Below are 18,551 nucleotides of genomic sequence, written 5' to 3'. Positions count from 1 at the left end.
AGGGATTTGCTGCTGAGAAAAATACTGTCAAATGCAGGAGTAAAATCTCAGTCTGGATTCTGGCACTCTAACTGCCACACTCAAGGAAAACAAAATTTTGGCCTACCTTTCCCTCCCCCCAAAAAAGAGGGAGGGGGGAGAGAGAGAGAGAGAGACATGAAGCTTCCCCAGGGGAATGTGTGTGAAGAGGATTCCTGATAAATATTCTGGAGGGCAGAGATATGCAAGAACTTAAATCAGATATCACAAAAGGTCCATTTTATTTTAGTGCTTGGAGTCTGAAGTCCTTTGTTTAGTCACAAAACTAATAAAAAAGTGTAAGCTGGGTGCAGTTTGCATGCAAGCATAGAATTATAGCCACAAGCTTTTTATTTCCCTTGTCAAACAGCATCTATCGGTGTCACTGTCTATCCTGGTCAGATGGTTTAGATGGGTATCTTACATAGGTGGTGACAAAATTTGGCGCCAGAATAAGAGGGACAACATTCTGTGCGAAGGATTATGGTTAACTGGGCTGTGGTGGTAAGTGCCAGGATGTACTTCATAGCCTTTGTTTTTAGTAGTTCTAATGCAAATTATGTAGTTTTCCTTTGTTACGATATTAATATTATTTATTTATTTATTGTTTATCATTCCTATCAAAGAATTTGTGCTAAGGATTGGTACAAGGAGCCTCCAAGGATTATGTTCCTGTTGTGATTTCTACCAGTGCAGCAGCCTGAAGGAAAAGATAGGGAGCAAGTGATTACCTTTTACCCTGCTCTGTTTGTTCTAACTCAGCAGTTCTCAAACTGTCGGTTGGGACCCCAAAGTGGATCGCAACCCTGTTTTAATTGGGTCACCAGGGCTGGATTAGACTTGATGGAGCACAAGGCCAAAGCCCGAGCCCCACCACCTAGGGCCAAAAGCCAAGGCCCACCACCTGGGGTTAAAGCCAAATCCAAAGCCCTTGGCCTTAAGTTTTGACCCCACCAGGCTTATTGAAATTGACCTCCTCTTGGTCCCCCACCCATGGTAGTGGGGTTCAGGTAGGCTCAAGCTTCAGTCCCCCCTCCGGGGGTCTTGTAGTAATTTTTGTTGTCAGAAGGGGGTCACGGTGCAATGAAGTTTGAGAACCCTGTTTTTGATCCTAGAGTTTACAGAAGCTGCATGTTGACTGGGGTATCAGAGAGCTGCTCCTGCTTGAATCCCCACACTGAGTCTGAGATGTCTCTTATCACAAAGCCACTTTGAGCTCCTGGACTGGTTCCAGTTTGTTTCTGAAACAGAAAAGAGAAGGGATTGCTCCAGGGCACAGATTTTTTAGAGTCGGTGGATGATGTCATGTATCTGTGGGGCGAGGGCGCCCTCTGACGTCCAAAGAACCTTAAAGGGGATTCTCCTCATTTGCTGCTCTGAGTAGCAGTGCAGAGTAGAGAGAGAACATTGTAATAATTCACCTCTGAGTCTCTATTACAATCCTGACTTTCTCTTCAGACCCCACCTAGGGACAATCAGTTTCACTTTCCTCTCCCTTTCAGGTGGCGCCAGGTTTGTCTTTGGACACATTTAAATGCAGACATTTTTATTTGACCAGCACATCTAGAAAGCAGGAGAGACTTAGAGGTGGAATTCTGGATGCAAATTATATTAGCTATGCTGCAATAAGTTACCCTTACCCAGTGTGACAGTGGCACTGTATCAGCTGGTTGTCAAGAGCAGCAAAGGGATACATTTTGCTTCACAATATTTCCAACGCATGCCAAAAGTTAGTCTCAGAGACTTGGCAGGCTTCCAGTGTATATCCCATCTCTATACATTCACAGTCAGTGTTCCTCCTGCATATTAAAATTCTGGAGAGTCTCCTTGGCTTATACTCTTCTTCCAATCCCCTGTACAATTCCCACTGGTGTCAGCATGTAACTACTAGAAGATGTCCTTAGAGCTCATCAGAGGAGTACGTGGATACATTGTACGTATTGAAAAGGTAGAATTGTATTTCCATGGTCCCGTGGGAGTTGGAAGGGTCACCCTCTTAAGCATGTAACAAGGAGCCATTTCTAAGCTAGGGGGAGACAAATAAGCCGGATAATATTTTAATGACCTGTGCTTCAAAAGCAGTTTGAATTTTCTTCAGACTCTGCAAGCACATTCCCTTTTGCTTGCGGAGCAAGTCTGGCAATTTTCAGGCCAAGTCATGTACCAAGCTAAAATTTGGGGATGGGGTGGTAAATGGGGTTTTATAATGAAATCTGGTTAAAACCTTAACTGGGATAAGCCTCTCACCTCTCCACAATACATTCTGTTATATATACTTGTCACGGTTCCCTCCCTACTCTGAACTCTGGGGTACAGATGTGGGGACCCATATGAAAGACCCTCTAAGCTTATTTCTACCAGTTTAGGTTAAAAACTTCCCCAAGGCCCACATCCTTCCTTGTCCCTGGATGGGTACTGCTGCCACCACCAAGTGAGTTAGACAACAATTTAGGAAAAGGACCACTTGAAGTTCCTGTTTCCCTAAAATATCCCCCCTTCATCTCCTCTTCCTGGGGAGGCTTGAGAATAATATATCAACCAAATAGGTTAACAGGGTGAGCACAGACCAGACCCTTGGGTTTTTAGGACACTAAAAACCAATCAGATTCTTAAAAAAACAGAACTTTATAATAAAGAAAAAAGTAAAAGAAGCACTTGTGTAAAATCAGGATGGAAAGTAATTTTACAGGGTAATAAGATTCAAAACATAGAGGATTCCCCTCTAGGAAAAACTTTAAAGTTACAGAAAAACAGGAATAAACCTCCCTCTTAGCATAGAGACAATTCACAAGCTAAAACAAAAGATAATCTAACACGTTTCCTTCATATTACTTACAATTTGTAATCTTAGATGCTTAGTTCAGGTATGGCTTTGGGAGATGTATTTTCCCTGCCCGGATTCCTTGCTGACCTGGAGAAAACCCAAAGAGAGACAAAACAAAAACCTTCCCCCACAGGTTTGAAAGTATCTTCTTTCTCCTTTGGTCCTTCTGGTCAGGTGCCAACTAGGTTAATTGAACTGATTAACCCCTTACAGGTAAGGGGATTCTTACCTGTAGGTAAGGCCAAAAGGGATTTTATATTACTGCATACATAAAGATTGTTACCCTTCCTTTTATGTTTATGACAATACTGTACATGCATTGGTCTATTACACACTACAAACTCCAGTATCTGTCTATTCTGGGAACATAAACCATGCTGTGTATGTGAGACATCATGTAAACTGAGCAATTATACCTGCCATCTAAAACAACCAACAGTTTTTTTAATAAGCCATCTCAAGGGGTTTCCAACTGGTTCTAAGAAAAGTGAAATCACCATATTGCTAGTTAAAACAGAGAGAGAGAGAGAGACAGAGAGAGACAGAGAGAGGATACTATGAAGCCACAAATAATACTATATTAAACTAATGCAATGAGTCACTGTTTTAAACCCACAAATATTATTTCTGTCTGTCTGTCACACATCTGGGATTAGGCGAAGACTTAAAGGGCTCCGTTTTGAGATCTTTGGGCCCTATTCAGAAGTGCTGGTGAATGTAACCCGGATGAGGCATGTATATGTAATACCTCTCAAGTAGGCAGTGGAATCCAGGAGAAACCTGAGGCTTTGTCTGCACTGGGAAAATGTTAGACAAATGTACATTTTCTTCTGCTGTAGCCCATATTACACATCTTCCCAGCTGTTGTGCCATTTTCTGCACAGCCTCTTGCCAATATAAATTTCATGGCATGCTAACTCCAGGTTTTTAGCCCCTGGACTTCAAATGGGGTTTTTTGCCAGAGTCAGAACTACAGGATCAGGCACAAAGCTGTAATCTCCCTTCATGCAGACATGAGATGAAAGGCACACATTCTTGCCACTCTCCTGTACAGCCAGGATTGCAGATGCCCTTCTGTTCCACAGAGAGCAGTTTCCCCCACACAAACATACAGGACCTTTTATTCATCTTCTGCAAGTAGTCCCACTGATTCACTTGAGGCAGTTTGAGGAGAAGGGCACTGCTCAGTGTGAACAAGGGTGACAGAATCTGGACTAGAGTGGACTGTAACACACACATTAGTCCTTTATAAAGAGAGAGACAGCTCCCACTGATTCTCTCTCTCTCTCTCTCTCTCTCTTTCTCTCTCTCTCTCACACTTGCACATGCACATGCACACACACAATAGCAGATTAAGAATTTTAAGATGACATAGTAGAAAGAGCTTTAGCACAAACTTCTGTTTTCCTGGATCCTTTATTTTGTCATTCAGCATTACTGCACTGAATGTTTTTTAAATAAAACTAAAAGCAAAGATGACTCCATTGAAGTCAATGGCAAAACTCCCAGAACGTCAATGGGGCCAGGACTCCACCCTAGGATCTTTAGGAAACTTTGGATCTGGATCCAGATCTTTCAGATTGGGTGGTTCTTTAAATGAAAATAAGATAACTGGTCATTCTTGGTACGCTGGAGCCATGATATAAAACAGCTGAGGTAATTTAAACTGATAGTTGCCTACTCAAAGTGAGTTCTAGTTTGAAAATGATTGTGTAAAAAATAACATCCTGAGGTTCTATGTTTATTGTGATTTCCGGATCAAATATGGTCAGTTTGAAAATATAACTAAATATTTTTCTAACTGCCAGCCCTGCAAACATAAGCTGGATTCTTTCTTTTTATTGCATCATCAACATTAAGCAAAAATTCTGCACGTCAAATCTGTGCAGCCCTGCTGTCTTCATACTATGTTCCCAATGTCACCTGAGCTGTCAGTGGGTTGGCATGTGTGTTACTGATTGGAATTTAGCAAGCAATTATATTGTAAACACACAAGAAGGAAAAGAGTTCAGCTCATTTTCATGGTTGTGCTGGTTCTGCTGGGCTAACAGGAGTGAAAATTCCTAAAACCTTATTTTTGTCTTTAAACTCAGCAGCTGAGAATCTGAACAGATGCAAGGAGCTGATCTGTTGAGTAAGGTGGTGTCATTTTTGCAGTGTAACTGTCCAGAACAGAGTCATACTTTAAAAGGTTGGTAGTGTTTACATTTGAGCTCCCTCTTTTAGGCAGCTTAATGAAGCCAATTCTATTGCTATCCTGAAGGCTGTCGGAAAAGTGAGCTACATTAATACTTCTTGCACAGTACTGTTTGCATGCAGCACTCTTTTTGTAGCTAAGGTATTTGCAAAAGTTGTAGGTCCAGACCTGGCTGTTGTGGGGTTATTTGTAAATAGCTAGCACAGTTTGGACTGGACTTTGCAGGACTTGTTTAATTTCTGGGAAGTATATATTACACTACATTTTTATTTTTATGTCTTTAATACAAAGATTTGTGTTTGTGCCAGAAGAGGAATGGCTGAATTGGAGATTTAAATGACAACTTCGCAGTATCTGTGTTACTTTCACCCTGTCCATGGTGGAAAAAAGTAAGTAAATGCCAAGATGTACTGAAACTTACAAGTTCAGCCCTAGCATATGTATGTGCCACTCCATTATACCAGCCTAGAATGTGGCCCTGGGAGTTTCCTTGAATTAGGCATTAGTAACAGTAAAATCCTTCCATAAACACATATCATAGTAAAAAGCAATTGGCACATCTCCGATATAACCAACAATATTCAGAGTTACAAGCCCTTTCAGATGCCGTAGCCAACTTTATTTGGGGCTAACAAATCTTTCTGCTCAGATCTCTTTAAAAGTCCTATTTTGTGTGTGTTCTTCCTACAACACAAATGTTTAAATGCTTTTATAACGCATAGTAAGTGGATGTGGATGTCTCTTACCCTTTCTAGAGCATGCGTGGGCAATCTACGGCCTGCGGGCCAGATCTGGCCCTCAAGCTCTCGCTGGGGAGCAGGGTCTGGGGCTTGCCCCACTCCCATGCTCCAGCCGGGGAGCAGGCTCAGGGGCCGCTCCGTGTGTGCGTGCCGTGGCTGCGCACGGCTCCAGGAAGCAGCAGCATGTTCCTCCTCCAGCTCCTACATGTATTGGCAGGCAGGGGGCTCCATATGCTGCCTCCAACCCAAGCACCATCCCCGCAGATCCCATTGGCTGGGAACTGCAGCCAATGGGAGCTGCAGGGGCAGCGCCTGTAGACGGGGCAGCGTGCAGAGCCGCCTAGCTGCACCTCTGTGTAGGACCTGGAGGTGGGACATGCTACTGCTTCCGGGAGCCGCTTGAGGTAAGCGCTACCTGGAGCCTGAACCCCTCCTGTGCCCCAACTCCCTGCCCCAGCCCTAATCCCCCTCCCGGCCTCTGAACCTCTTGATCCCAGCCCAGAACACTCCCCTGCACCCCAAACCCCTCATCCCCAGCCCCACCCCAGAGCCTGCACCCCGGTTGGAGCCCTCATACCCCCTGATGCCCCAATCCCATGCCCCAGCCCAGAGCCCCCTCCCACACTCTGAATCCCTCACTCCCAGCCTGGAGCACCCTCCTAGACCCCAAGCCCTTCATCCCTAGCCCCAAGCCAGAGCCTGCACCACCAGCCCCCCTCTCGCACCCCAGTCTCCTTCCCCAGCCTGGACCTCCCTCCTGCACCCTGAACTCCTCATTTCTGGCCCCACCCCAGAGCCCACACCCCCAACCAGACTTCTCGCCCCCTCCTGCACCAACCCCAATTTCGTGAGTGTTCATGGCCTGCCATACAATTTCCATACCCAGATGTGGCCCTCAGTCCAAAAAAAGTTTGCCCATCCCTGCTCTAGAGACTGGTCCACATAAGCAGTTAATGAGTCTACTAAAGCCTCTAGCTAAGGGAATTAATCCTTTAGTTCAAAAGAGTGGAGAAAGAGGCAAAATTCACTCATCATAAAAGGGTTTTTGGAAGGCCCCAGTGGCTGTTCTGCAGTATGGATGGGATATGTGCTGTGGATCTGCCATGCAGGGGAACTCTACAGTGGGATTTGTATAAGTTAGGCCAAAAGCATCCCTGTTTCAGGGCATGTAGAATTGACTATTCCAGCCCCTGAGCTGGGCTAAGGGTGGTGACCACAGAAGGATTGCATAGCTGACCCTGGTAGGTTGGAGGACTGGGTTCCATTGTCCCCAGCCCCTGACTAAGCTCCCTTACACAGGGCCCATTTATTCAGGCTTTATGCAGGGGAGTTAATGTCACCCCAAGGTGACCTTGGATGCACAAGGTTTTACAGCAACACATTTTGCAGTTCTTTAATGACTTTTTTCAGAAACATATTATCAAAAACATTGAGGATACTTCCATAGTTTGTGCTCTGCATAGAGTATTTGGACCATTAACTGACAGAGAAATTCTTGTTTATATTGTTTTGCTGGTGGTCTCTTAAATGCTTGAATGTTATGAAATCAAGCAATTGTTTGATTCTGATACAGGAAAATATTTTGGTAAACACGGGAGGCTCAAGACTGGCAGAAAATGTCTCAGACTCCCATTGTTCGCAAAATGAAGTGTGTGCAGAGAAAATCTACAGCATTCCTGCAGCAAACCACAACAAGGGGCTTCATACAGCTCAGATCATTTACAATTCTCTTATAAATGATCATAATGGTTTAAATGCTGTTTAAATGATAAACAGCTTTTGCATTCCAGACATTGCTACAATTCCAGAGAGGGGCTGTATAATATTAGTCCAATGAAATATTTGTATATTGAAGGAAAATTTTTTAGGTTTTATTTTTATTACAGATCAGCTTTAGTCACAAAATACATACATCTTACACTTCTTTAAGACTTCGATCATAAAAACTGGGCTTTCAGTATGTTGTGTGTGTATTCCAGACCCTATGGCTTCAACCAGCGTCTAGCTGAGATTGGGGTATGGATGAGAGTGAACTGGCTGAAGCTCAACCCAGCAAGACTGAGGGGCTGGGGAAAGCAGCCAGAGGAGATAGCAGAGGAAATATCAGTCCCATTGATTGAAAGAGTACATTAGTTACTAGTGGTTGCAGTTCATGGGGATTTTAAACCCCCTGCCCCAGCTGCTGTTTGACCATATTTAGCAGTAACTCAGTCAGGTTTTGGCATCAGTGACTAGCTAGGAGGCTGCAACGTTCCCTTTCAAATGAGGACTTTGCCACTGTTATCCGTGCTTTTGTTAACTCTCGATTAGACTACGACAATGTGGTCTACAAGGGGCTACGCCTTGAAACCATTTGGACACCAAAAGTGGTGCAGACCACAGTGGGTCATTTATTGAATGAGTCATTTAACTGAGAGCATTTGAGACCAATGCTCCAGGATCTGCACTGACCTCCCATCAGACTCATGGTGGAGTTTATGATCTATAAAGCCCTAAATGGCCTATGATCAACCTACCTGAGACCGTACAGGCAAATGCTTCTGTATGATGCTACACACACGAGTAGACCCATGTTAATTTACACACATACATAAACATGTACAGGATCAGGACTATAAATAGAAGAGAGAACAGTTAAATAGGTAGAGACCAACACATGTAAATCTGGAGTAAGAAAATGAAGTAACCCCATTTCACACCAGAGCAAATGAGAGCAATATCTGGCATAGTATGCAAAACAGAAACACTGAGCTAATTATTTTGTTGGCATCTAATTAAAGCTACCTAATCCTCCTATTAAAAGATACATACATCTTAGATTCAAACCCCTTTTTAAGCTAATTAAGTAGTTTCATCTTGTACTACTTGTTTGTGTGATTTATTTTGTTTGTTTCGCAGAGAGAAACAATGTTACATAGAATATGTAAGGCTTGGCAGGACTCAAACACATCAATGGCTATCCACAGCAGCTAATGAAGTTCCCTGGTGTCACGACCCTTCATGCCACTCCCTCTCTGACTTCAGCAGCTGAGCAAGTGAGATTGCCTCCATGCAATAGTCTTCTCACTTAAAAATCTTTGTGCACAGGCATTGATGCATCATAGAAAGAAAGTCCAGTGGCAATGGGCATGTGTGGTGAAGTGACTAGTGTAGATGAACACTGACTCAAATTCACAAACCTATATGCAGATGACCTGGGACTCTGGTCATTCATCTTGACTCCCAGGTAGTAAGGATATTCAGCAAACCCCAAGTGATTGATCAACCATTTTTCAGAACAGCACAATTCACCTAGAAAGCAATGGGCTAGAGAAGGTGGCCAAAATATTGCAATCCCAACTGTAATCTGGCCAATTTACCTTGCTGTTAATCATTCACACAAGTTGTCTTGCTAAGAAAAATGAGTCTCATTGTGGTGACATGGAACATAAGGACCCTAGGGGACACAGATAACACATCAAGACCTGCAAGATGTACAGCATTAATAGCAAGGTAATGTGCAAGGTACAGAATCAATATAGCTGCCTCCAGCAAAACCAGACTTGAACATGAAGGCTCCATAAAGGAACTAGGAGGTGGCTATAACTGCCTTTTGGAAAGGGAAACCAGCATAGGAAAACCAGATTTATGGCAGTGGTTAAGCTATTGGAAACAGCCTCCTGAATCACTGAAAGACTTATCTGTGGGCAAAATGAATACCTAATGTCTCTACGAATTCCCACTGGAAAATTACAGTTTGTGATTCTGTCAGTTCTTATGCTTCAATCACAAACAGTATGGAAGAAACAAAGAATAGTTCTGTTCTGATTGAATGACATAATCAAATCTATACCCAGTGAAGACAAGCTCATACTTCTGGCAGATTTTAACAGCAGAATTGGAAAAGACCATGAGGTGTGGAGTGGTATAATAATGACCAATGGAGTTGGAAGAATGACCAGCAATGGTCTCCTACTACAGCAAACTACCAACCCAAGCTTTGGGCAAACCAACAAATATAAAATCTCTTGGATGTATCCAAGATCCAGCATAGTCACTTGATTGACTGTCATTATACAGCAAAGGGACGTCAGAGACATGAAGATCACAAAAGCAATGTGAGGGGCAAACTGTTGGACTGATCACAGGATGATCAGAGCCATTTTTAATTTACATGCTGTTTCCCCTTAGTGAAACAGTGCTGAACACATTACATTAAAATTAAATATAGTAAAGCTGAGGCATCCATTTTTTCAATAAAACTGGAGGGAAAACTTAGGAAAAATTTGACAGCATTACATCATCCCCCAGTAACATACTCAAAAATAGGAATATATTAATTTCAGCCACCCTTCAAGCCTCAGTAGAAATGCTAGGCAAAAATCAAAGATAACACCAGGACTAGTTTGATGAAAATGACGATGAAATAAAAAAAAATCCTCAAGGAAAAGAATGATGTGTATGTCTTGGGAAAATGACAAAGAATCAACATCAAAAATAAATCCAACTACCTGCAAGCACAGGCTCAGAGATGGCTTTGTGTCCTACAGGATAATTGGTGGGAGACAAAAGCAGAAGAAATACAGCATCACACTGCTAACGATACAAAGATGTTTTATGATTCCCTGTAGGCTGTTTATGGTCAATCAAAATTGGGACAAGCTCCACTGAAGAGTTCGAGTGCATCTAAATCAATGAAAAGAGAGGCACCACTGAAAGCACTTTACTGAGCTCCTTAACCACTCCTCTATTGTCAGCTCACAGGTGCTAGATGAGGAATCGACCCAGCACCCAATATGAAGAAATCACTCAGCCAGCTATCACCGAGGAAGTGCAAAAAGCTATCAAACAAATTGTCAGGTAAATTTCAGCACACCAGCTGAAATCTTTAAACTTTCAAGTCCCAAAACTCTCAGTTATGTACATGAAATATTTAAGCACATCTGAGAAGCCAAGGAAATTCCACAGGACTTCAAAGATGTAATCATAGTTATACTATACAAAAATAAAAGCAACAAAACTGACCGTGGTACCTACCAGGGTGTCTCCCTGTTATCTATATAGGCGGTAAAATCCTTGCCTATAATTTGCTCAGTTGGTTTGTCAAAATGGTATCAGAGCAATTTCTACCAGAAATGTAGTGTGGATTTAGATCAGGTCAGAGTCACACAAATGATTTTTATTGTGAGACAGATTCAGGAAAAATGTATTGAACGAAACAGGGACCTGTATCCTGTCGTTGTTAGTCTAAAAAACAATACGTTTAGCATTGTGCTAAGAAATGGCTTCTGGAAAATTCTTGAAAAGTTAGGTTGCCCCACCAAATTTGATAACATCATATGTTAATTCCACAAAGATATGACTGGTAAAGTACTCTCAGATGGTGCCCTTGTTAAACCATTTCTCTACCTAATGGGGTAAAACAAGGCTGTGGACTGGCACTGGCCCTTTTTGGTCTCTTCTTTGCAGCTATTCTGAATTATTCAATGGACAACCTTCTAAAAGTTATCTACATAAGGTACAGAACTGATGGAAAACTCTTCAGTCTCCAAAGGTTTATTGCGAAGACAAAAGTTTTTGAGGAACTCATATGAAAAACCCTTTTGCAGATGATTGTGGTCATAGTGAAAGTGACTTACAGCTTGTCTTTGACAGATTCTCAGAGACAACTAAACAGTTTGGACTCTCACCATCAGCCTGGAAAAAAACTGTGAGGCCCTTTTCCAACCAGGTTCATCAATCTTTGCTACTGAGCCAAACATCACCATTGATGGTATAGAAGAACTAAAGAGCATCCATCACTTAGCATATCTTGGCAGTACCATCTAAAATGATAGTTCCCTGACCTTGGCTCAAGAAATATCAAATTTGAATACAAGAAGTAAGTCAGCCTTTGGAAGTCTCCACCATAGGATACTCAACCAGCACACCATCAACAGGTAACAAAACTGATCCATGTACTATGCTGCAGTGATAACATCCTTTTCATATGTGGATGGTTTACCATAGACATATTAAGCAACTTGAAATTTTTCACATGCATTGTCGCTGCTCTGTTCTAAGGGTCCACTGGCAAGACAAAATCTCACAAATTAACAAAACCAGCCAGCATCGAGGCAATAATCTTCAAAGATAAACTTAGATGGACAAGTCATGTTATCAGAATGGGTGATAGATTCCTGAAAAAAGTTGTCTATGATGAGTTGAAAATCAGAAAGCACTAAGAGATGGTCAACAAAAAAAAAAATCAGACACCACAAGCCAAATTGCATCTATTGCAGCATAAATATTGATAACTTTGAAGACACAGCCAAGGACAGGCCGGAATGAAGAGCAACTATCAGTAAAGGCTGGAAACACTTTGAGGACAACAGACACAAAGAACTGATTGGAAAAAGGACCAAGCACCATCCCAAGTCTTCAGTGGGAACCTGCACATTCCTATGTGACATCTGTTCACGATCTTGCTCTTCACAGATTGAATTATATACAACCACATGAGAACACACGTGATGCCATGATATCATTGTTGAATATGACAACAGCCATGCTTGGTGATTTTTGTTTCTCGCTGCAGTTGAGATTGTACCAAATGTCATTATTGAAAATGGATTCCAAAGTATTTTGTTGTTGCAAAGATACATCAGGCCAAGCACAGGTCTCATATACGCCAATGCAACACTAGGGCCAGAGGCCCTGCAACGTTTCCTCCTGCTGAGTTCCTTACCTAGCAAGTTGTCCCATTGATTACAATTGAACTATGCACAGAATAAGTTATAAGTAAGGGTATCAGAATCTGGCCCTTGTGAAGTCCTGCTGAAGCCAATGAGGTCACACTGATGTAAAGCAGATTGATACTTATTCTATGTGATCCAATTCATGGCTGGCATAACCCCGTTCAGTTAAAGAATGAATTCAGGCCATTTATACTGTTCCAAATAATTTATGCAAATTCTGGGACAACTGTCATGATCTCTTGACCCTTAAGTATATCAAGATGCCAATTTTAAGCATGCAAAAATGGTATATTTCAACTGCATTTATTCAGGAGATTACTAGAAAGGAAGGATGGTCTTTTGGTTAGGCTTTGGACTGGGACTTGGAAGAAGATCTGAGTTCACTTCCCAGCTGAGCTACAGACGTCATGTGTCAGCTTGGGCAAGTCACAAAATCCTTAGTTCCCCATCTGTAAAATGAGAGTGACAGTCCTTCCTTTTTCCCATCCTTTGGTCTTGTATAGATTGTAAACTCTTTTTGGGACGGGTACTCTCTCTCACAATGTGTTTTGTTCATCACCCAATGGAGCCCCAGTCTCAGATTGGGTTTTTTTGGGGCTCTCCCAGTAAAACGTTAATAATAATCAGTCATAGCTGAGACACAATGTGATTTGCAGTTTAATATGCAACGTAACAAAGGACTTACCGAAAGAATGAACCATAGTCTTTTCCATTTTACAAAAAATGTGCAAGGCAGAGTAAGCACACCAGTATTGTATAAGAACAAATTATAAATAATTGCTCTTTGCAATTGAATACCCACATAGAAAGAGCCAAAAGAAATCTGCAGCCACTGGGAGTCTGATTGATTTAATTGCCGATTTGGACTGTATCTGTAGTTTTTTATGAAAATCCCTAAAGCCTATGTTTTTTTGTAAACTAAACATGGATTTTCTGCTGCCATGTGAGTTCTTTTTCCATTCATTAGTGAGCTGCTTTTTTTTTTAACACAATTAGACAAAGGAATAAATCAGTCAACAAACATGGGACATAATTCTGGCAATATCTAACCATATACTCTCTTGTTTGCTTAACTATATAAATCTTTCACCAGATTACAAATTAGACCTTTTCAGTCAAAAATGGAGGCACTAATTTAAAGTGTTGAGTAACAAGAGCTCACTCTCACAGCATTCTTGGATGCTTGTTAGGAGAAAGAAAGTTTTTTGATGAAGAAGCTGTCTGTACTCTGTCCCCAGAGAGAGATGCAGAGGACCATTTCCTTTCTGCTGCTATTCTTAGGATGTATCGGACTAGGCGAGAGCTCATGGCTTTGGAGGACCCCAGAGTCAAATACCTCCTTTTAGTGGTTAACATCATTACAGCAGTTTAGCTTGAATGAGTTTGTTTTGGGATCTTTCTCCCTCTTGTCCCTTCCTGGGTGCTATCACAAGGGATTTAAGGAGGTAGAATCTTGAGGATAAGTAACAATATAATTGTCTTCCTGAAATCTTTTTACATCTAAACTGTAGATTTGACAGTGTTTAAGCAATATACTAATATAATAGTTCCTTGACTATTAGTCCTTGCTCTATTTTGAGGTTTTAAATGGTGCAGGGACAGGACAGCCAAAAGGGGGGAACGGCTTTTAAGCTATTTTCACATTCCATGTATTCCCTGTATTTAGTGGTCCATCAGCCTTTTTTTCTGGCCCTCTGCAGAGGGGGGTGGATTTCACCCAACCTGCTCAGTGATGCTAGAGATAAGGTTGAATAGTTCCTATACATGTTCAATTGAAAAAGGAACCTTAAACTAAATAATAAAAATTGCTATCTACAGCTGAACAGTGGGGACTGTTTACAGATTCTTCACAATTAATTTATTTAAGAATCTAAAGACACCCCCCCCCCCGACCTTTTCTAAACTAACATTTGATTTCCTGGCAGTAGCTTTGCTGTGGACAGATTCCCATACCCGCAATACACTCTTTTAGAAAGCCTTGATTCTCACAACCAGAGACTTCAGTGGGAATTCTGCCTGAATAATAAAAAGGGTCATTAAGCTGTGAAAACTCTTGTTTTGAAGATGTGCTCTGCTTTCCGACTCTTTGTGTTCTTCCAGCAATTGCCAGGTAAACAAACATCAGGGAGGTGGCATTAGATAGACAAGTCATTCATCAACACTGTAACATGCATCTTAGATCACTTTAATCAGTGAATACAATGAAGGATGGCAGTCAGCACAATCAGCATAGTATTCACAACAGATTTGTCTCCTCTCTTTTCCTTCCCTCCACCTTCACCTTCTCAACCCATCCCACCCTCTGTAGTGTATCTGATCTAAACTAAGAAGTCCTTTTCCATTTGCTCTAGCAGTCCATTTATTCCTGCTGTTTAAATGAATGAGTTTTCATTTTTTTAGGGCTGTTGATTAACCACAGTTAACTCACGCGATTAACTCAAAAAATTAATTGCAATTTAAAACATTAATTACACAATTGATCGCATGGTTAATAATAGAATACTACTTATTTAAATATTTTTTGATGTTTTCTACATTGTCAAATATTGATTTCAATTACAACACAGAATACAAAGTGTACAGTGCTAACTTTATATTATTTTTATTACAAGTATTTGCATTGTAAAAATGATAAAGAAATAGTATTTTTCAGTTCACCTCATACAAGTACTGTAGTGCAGTTTCTATCGTGAAAGTGTAACTTGTAAGTGTAACAAATGTAGGTTTTTTTGTTACATAACTGCACTCCAGAACAAAACAACGTAAAACTTTATCGCCTACAAGTTCAGCCAATCGCTAAGACAAATAAGTTTTACATTCATAGGAGATAATGCTGCCTGCTTCTTATTTACAATGTCACCTAAAAGTGACAACAGGTGTTTGCATGGCACTTCTGTAGCAAGCGTTGCAAGGTGTTTAGCCAGATATGATAAACATTTGTATGCCCCTTTGTGCTTCAGCCACCATTCTGGAGAACATGCTTCCATGCTCAGGGCAGCAGATTTGTAGACATTTTGGTGGTGCCCAAAATGCCCAGAGCCCGCGCCCCCCAAATTCCACCCCCCACCCGCCTAAGGCTCTGGGAAGGATTTTGGGTTGGGGGAGAAAGTCTTGGGTGCAGGCCCTGGGCTGGGGCAGGGGATTGGGGTGCAGGATGGGTGAGAGGTTGGGCTCTGGGAGAGAGTTTTGGTGGAGGAGGGGATCTGGAGTGCAGGCTCTGTGAGGGTGTTTGGTGTGGGAGGGGGTGTAGGCTCTGGGAGGGAGTTTTGGGGCTGGAGTGGCGTTTGGGAAAGGGGTGGGGGTGCTCATGGAGGGGTGTGACACTTACCTGGGGCACCTAGGCAGGGTGGACTAGAGGGCCTCTGTGCTGCTGCCCCCAAAGCTTCCCTTTGGCCACAGGGACACTTGGGGCAGGACACAGACCCATCCCACCCAGGAGCCAGCAGACACGTGGAGCGAGTAGGCAGGAAGCCCCTCAGCTCCCTTGCACTGCTGGGGAGGGGGGCTAGGCTGTTTTAAATGGCCTAGGGGACATGGGGGTGGGGGGGAGAAGCTCCCGGGGGTGGAAGGCAGGGCCGAGGGAGAGACCCAGCCTCAGACAGTGCTGGAGCCTGGCCCATGGTGTCTGGGCACCAGGAATATTCTTGGTGCCTAGGCACCATGGGCCCATAGAACTCGCCGCCCATGTCCATGCTGCTGATGATTGTCCCCTGCTCTGTCTTACCGCATTCTGCCATATATTTCATGTTATAGCAGTCTTGGATGATGACCCAGCACATATTTGATTTACAAGCACTGTCACTGCAGATCTGACAAAATGCAGAGAAGGTACCAATGTGAGATTTCTAAAAATAACTACAGCACTCGACTCAAGGTTTAAGAATCTAAAGTTCTGTCCAAAATCTGAGAGGGACGAGGTGTGGAGCATGCTTCCAGAAGTCTTAAAAGAGCCTCACTCAGATGCAGAAACTACAGAACTTGAACCACCAAAAAAGAAAATCAACTTTCTGCTAGTGGCATCTGACTCAGATGATGAAAGTGAACATGCATCGGTCCTCTTGCTTTGGATTGTTATTGAGCAGAACCCATCATGAGCATGGACGCATGTCCTCTGGAATGGGGTTTGAAGCATGAAGGAACATATGAATCTTTAGCACATCTGGCACCTAAATATCTTGCAACATCAGTTACAGCAGTGCCATGTGAATGTCTGTTCTCACTTTCAGGTGACATTGTAAACAAGAAGCGGGCAGCATTATCTCCTGCAAATATAACCAAACTTGTTTGTCTGAGTGATTGGCTGAAGTAGGACTGAGCGGACTTTAGGATGACCAGACAGCAAGTGTGAAAAATTGGGATGGGGGTAGGGAGTAATAGGAGCCTATATAAGAAAAAGACCCAAAAATCGGGACTGTCCCTATAAAACCAGGACCTTTTATAAAACCTGGTCACCGTAGTGGACTTGTAGGCACTAAAGTTTTATATTGTTTTATTTTTTAATGCAATTGTTTTTGTACGTAATTTGACATTTGTAAATGGTATTCTATTATTGTTTAACAGTGCGATTAATCATGCGATTAATTTTTTTAATCGCATGATTGATCACGATTCATTTTTTGTAATTACTTGATAGCCCTAATTTTTTGGTAAAGTGTGATAAATTAGTTATCACATGCTATCAACAATTATCTAGTCTACTAACTCTAGCAAGGTGCTTTCAGATAAAACTGTTATGCTACTTCAATGCCAATTCTTCACTAATGTTACTACTACCAAGGATCAAAGAGTTAATTAACAAGATTTCCATTTTAAAGTGTCATTGGCTTTGGTGGAAGATTACAGCTAGGTAACCAAGAGTAGAATTTGGCCCAATGGTACATCTGAGTCTGCAAGTTTCAGCTAAACATATTTTTCTCAAACTGCTGTTGGCTCTCAGCTACATTGAGGAACCAAATTCACCACTGGCATGTGTGTGTGCCAGGCTACTTGAACTTCAGTGGAATGGGGCTTTCTGATGCCAATGGTGAAGTTTGCCCTTTGCCCATAAGTTCCACCAAAAAGTAGCAGTTCCAGGGTCAAGATTACAGCCATATAGAGAATGGGAAGAGAGATACTGAGGCTTTTTTGTCTCTGTTTTTTAAATGATTTAATCTCCCTCACTCACTCCATCTTTTTAAATTAATACAATTAGTTCTTTGATGATTGAATATTGTCATGTGCAAAGAAGTCTGGGTTAAATATAACAGAGGTTCTGCTGACTTGAGCTATGTACTGGATCTAGTTGGCATGCACAATAGATGACCACTGGTTTTGGATGGTGCATACCCATCATTCCAGACTTGGTAAGAAGAATTTTGCCCTGCAAACAAGTTAGTAATCATGCAGAGTGGCCCATTAGCAGGGCATCTGATTTCAAAAGGGTAGCATTTTAAAAATAGGATGTAACGTATAGGAAGCTGGAAATGTTAAGGTAGATAGGTTAATGAAACCTCAATCTTGCAAACACTTACTGACTTCAATAGGGCTATTCGCAGGAAAGCATGTGTGTGTTTGCATTATCAGGGCGAAAAGCTTCACAAAAAATTCAGGTGAAAAAACAATTTCTCTTGTACTTAGTTAACTGTACTCCATGAAATTTCCTTGTGCAATTTGTGTTAACTCAAATGATTAACACTGTTGGAACAAACTACCAAGGGAAGTGGTGGATTCTCCATCCTTTTTTTTTTTTTTGTATGGCCTGTGTTATAACAGGGTGTCGGTCAGACTAGATAATCATAATGGTCCCTTCTGGCCTTAAGATCTATGAGAATGGGTCATCTCTGACTACATTGAAGAAAGAGGAACCTTTTCTCCACAGTCAGCACCTACTATGGCTTCTTTAATTCTGCAGGGTCTTCTTATAACAATGTTAATAATAAAGCAGCCTTTCCCAAGCCACTTTTTTTGCCACCGGGGTGCTAGGAGCACTGTCTGATAATTCAGGGTAACAAGATTATGGAAGTACTGTCAGGGAATATAACAAAACCCACCCACATGAGACAAAAGTGGTGTGAGGT

General features: G+C 42.0%; 1 protein-coding gene across 11 annotated transcripts in view; it reads left to right on the top strand.

Annotated features, from left to right (window-relative positions):
- The window catches only part of SLC22A18 (solute carrier family 22 member 18), a 213,323-nt gene that overhangs the window by 10,943 nt on the left and 183,829 nt on the right, over nucleotides 1–18,551 (top strand). For 8 of the 11 annotated variants that reach the window (XR_004000108.1, XR_004000109.1, XM_030560555.1 and 5 more), the window contains exons 1-2: nucleotides 4,939–5,033; nucleotides 5,331–5,428. The exons of 1 other annotated variant lie outside the window; for it this stretch is intronic. The gene's annotated coding sequence lies outside the window, so the exon portion shown is untranslated. Of the gene's footprint in view, nucleotides 1–4,935; nucleotides 5,034–5,330; nucleotides 5,429–18,551 lie in introns of those variants that run through there. 2 more of the 11 variants (XM_030560552.1, XM_030560554.1) reach the window with 2 other exon arrangements.

Source organism: Gopherus evgoodei, chromosome 4 (genome assembly GCF_007399415.2).
Source record: "Gopherus evgoodei ecotype Sinaloan lineage chromosome 4, rGopEvg1_v1.p, whole genome shotgun sequence".
Classification (NCBI taxonomy): domain Eukaryota; kingdom Metazoa; phylum Chordata; order Testudines; family Testudinidae; genus Gopherus; species Gopherus evgoodei.
Note: the sequence above shows the minus strand (reverse complement) of the source record. Positions and strands in the feature narration are given on the sequence as shown.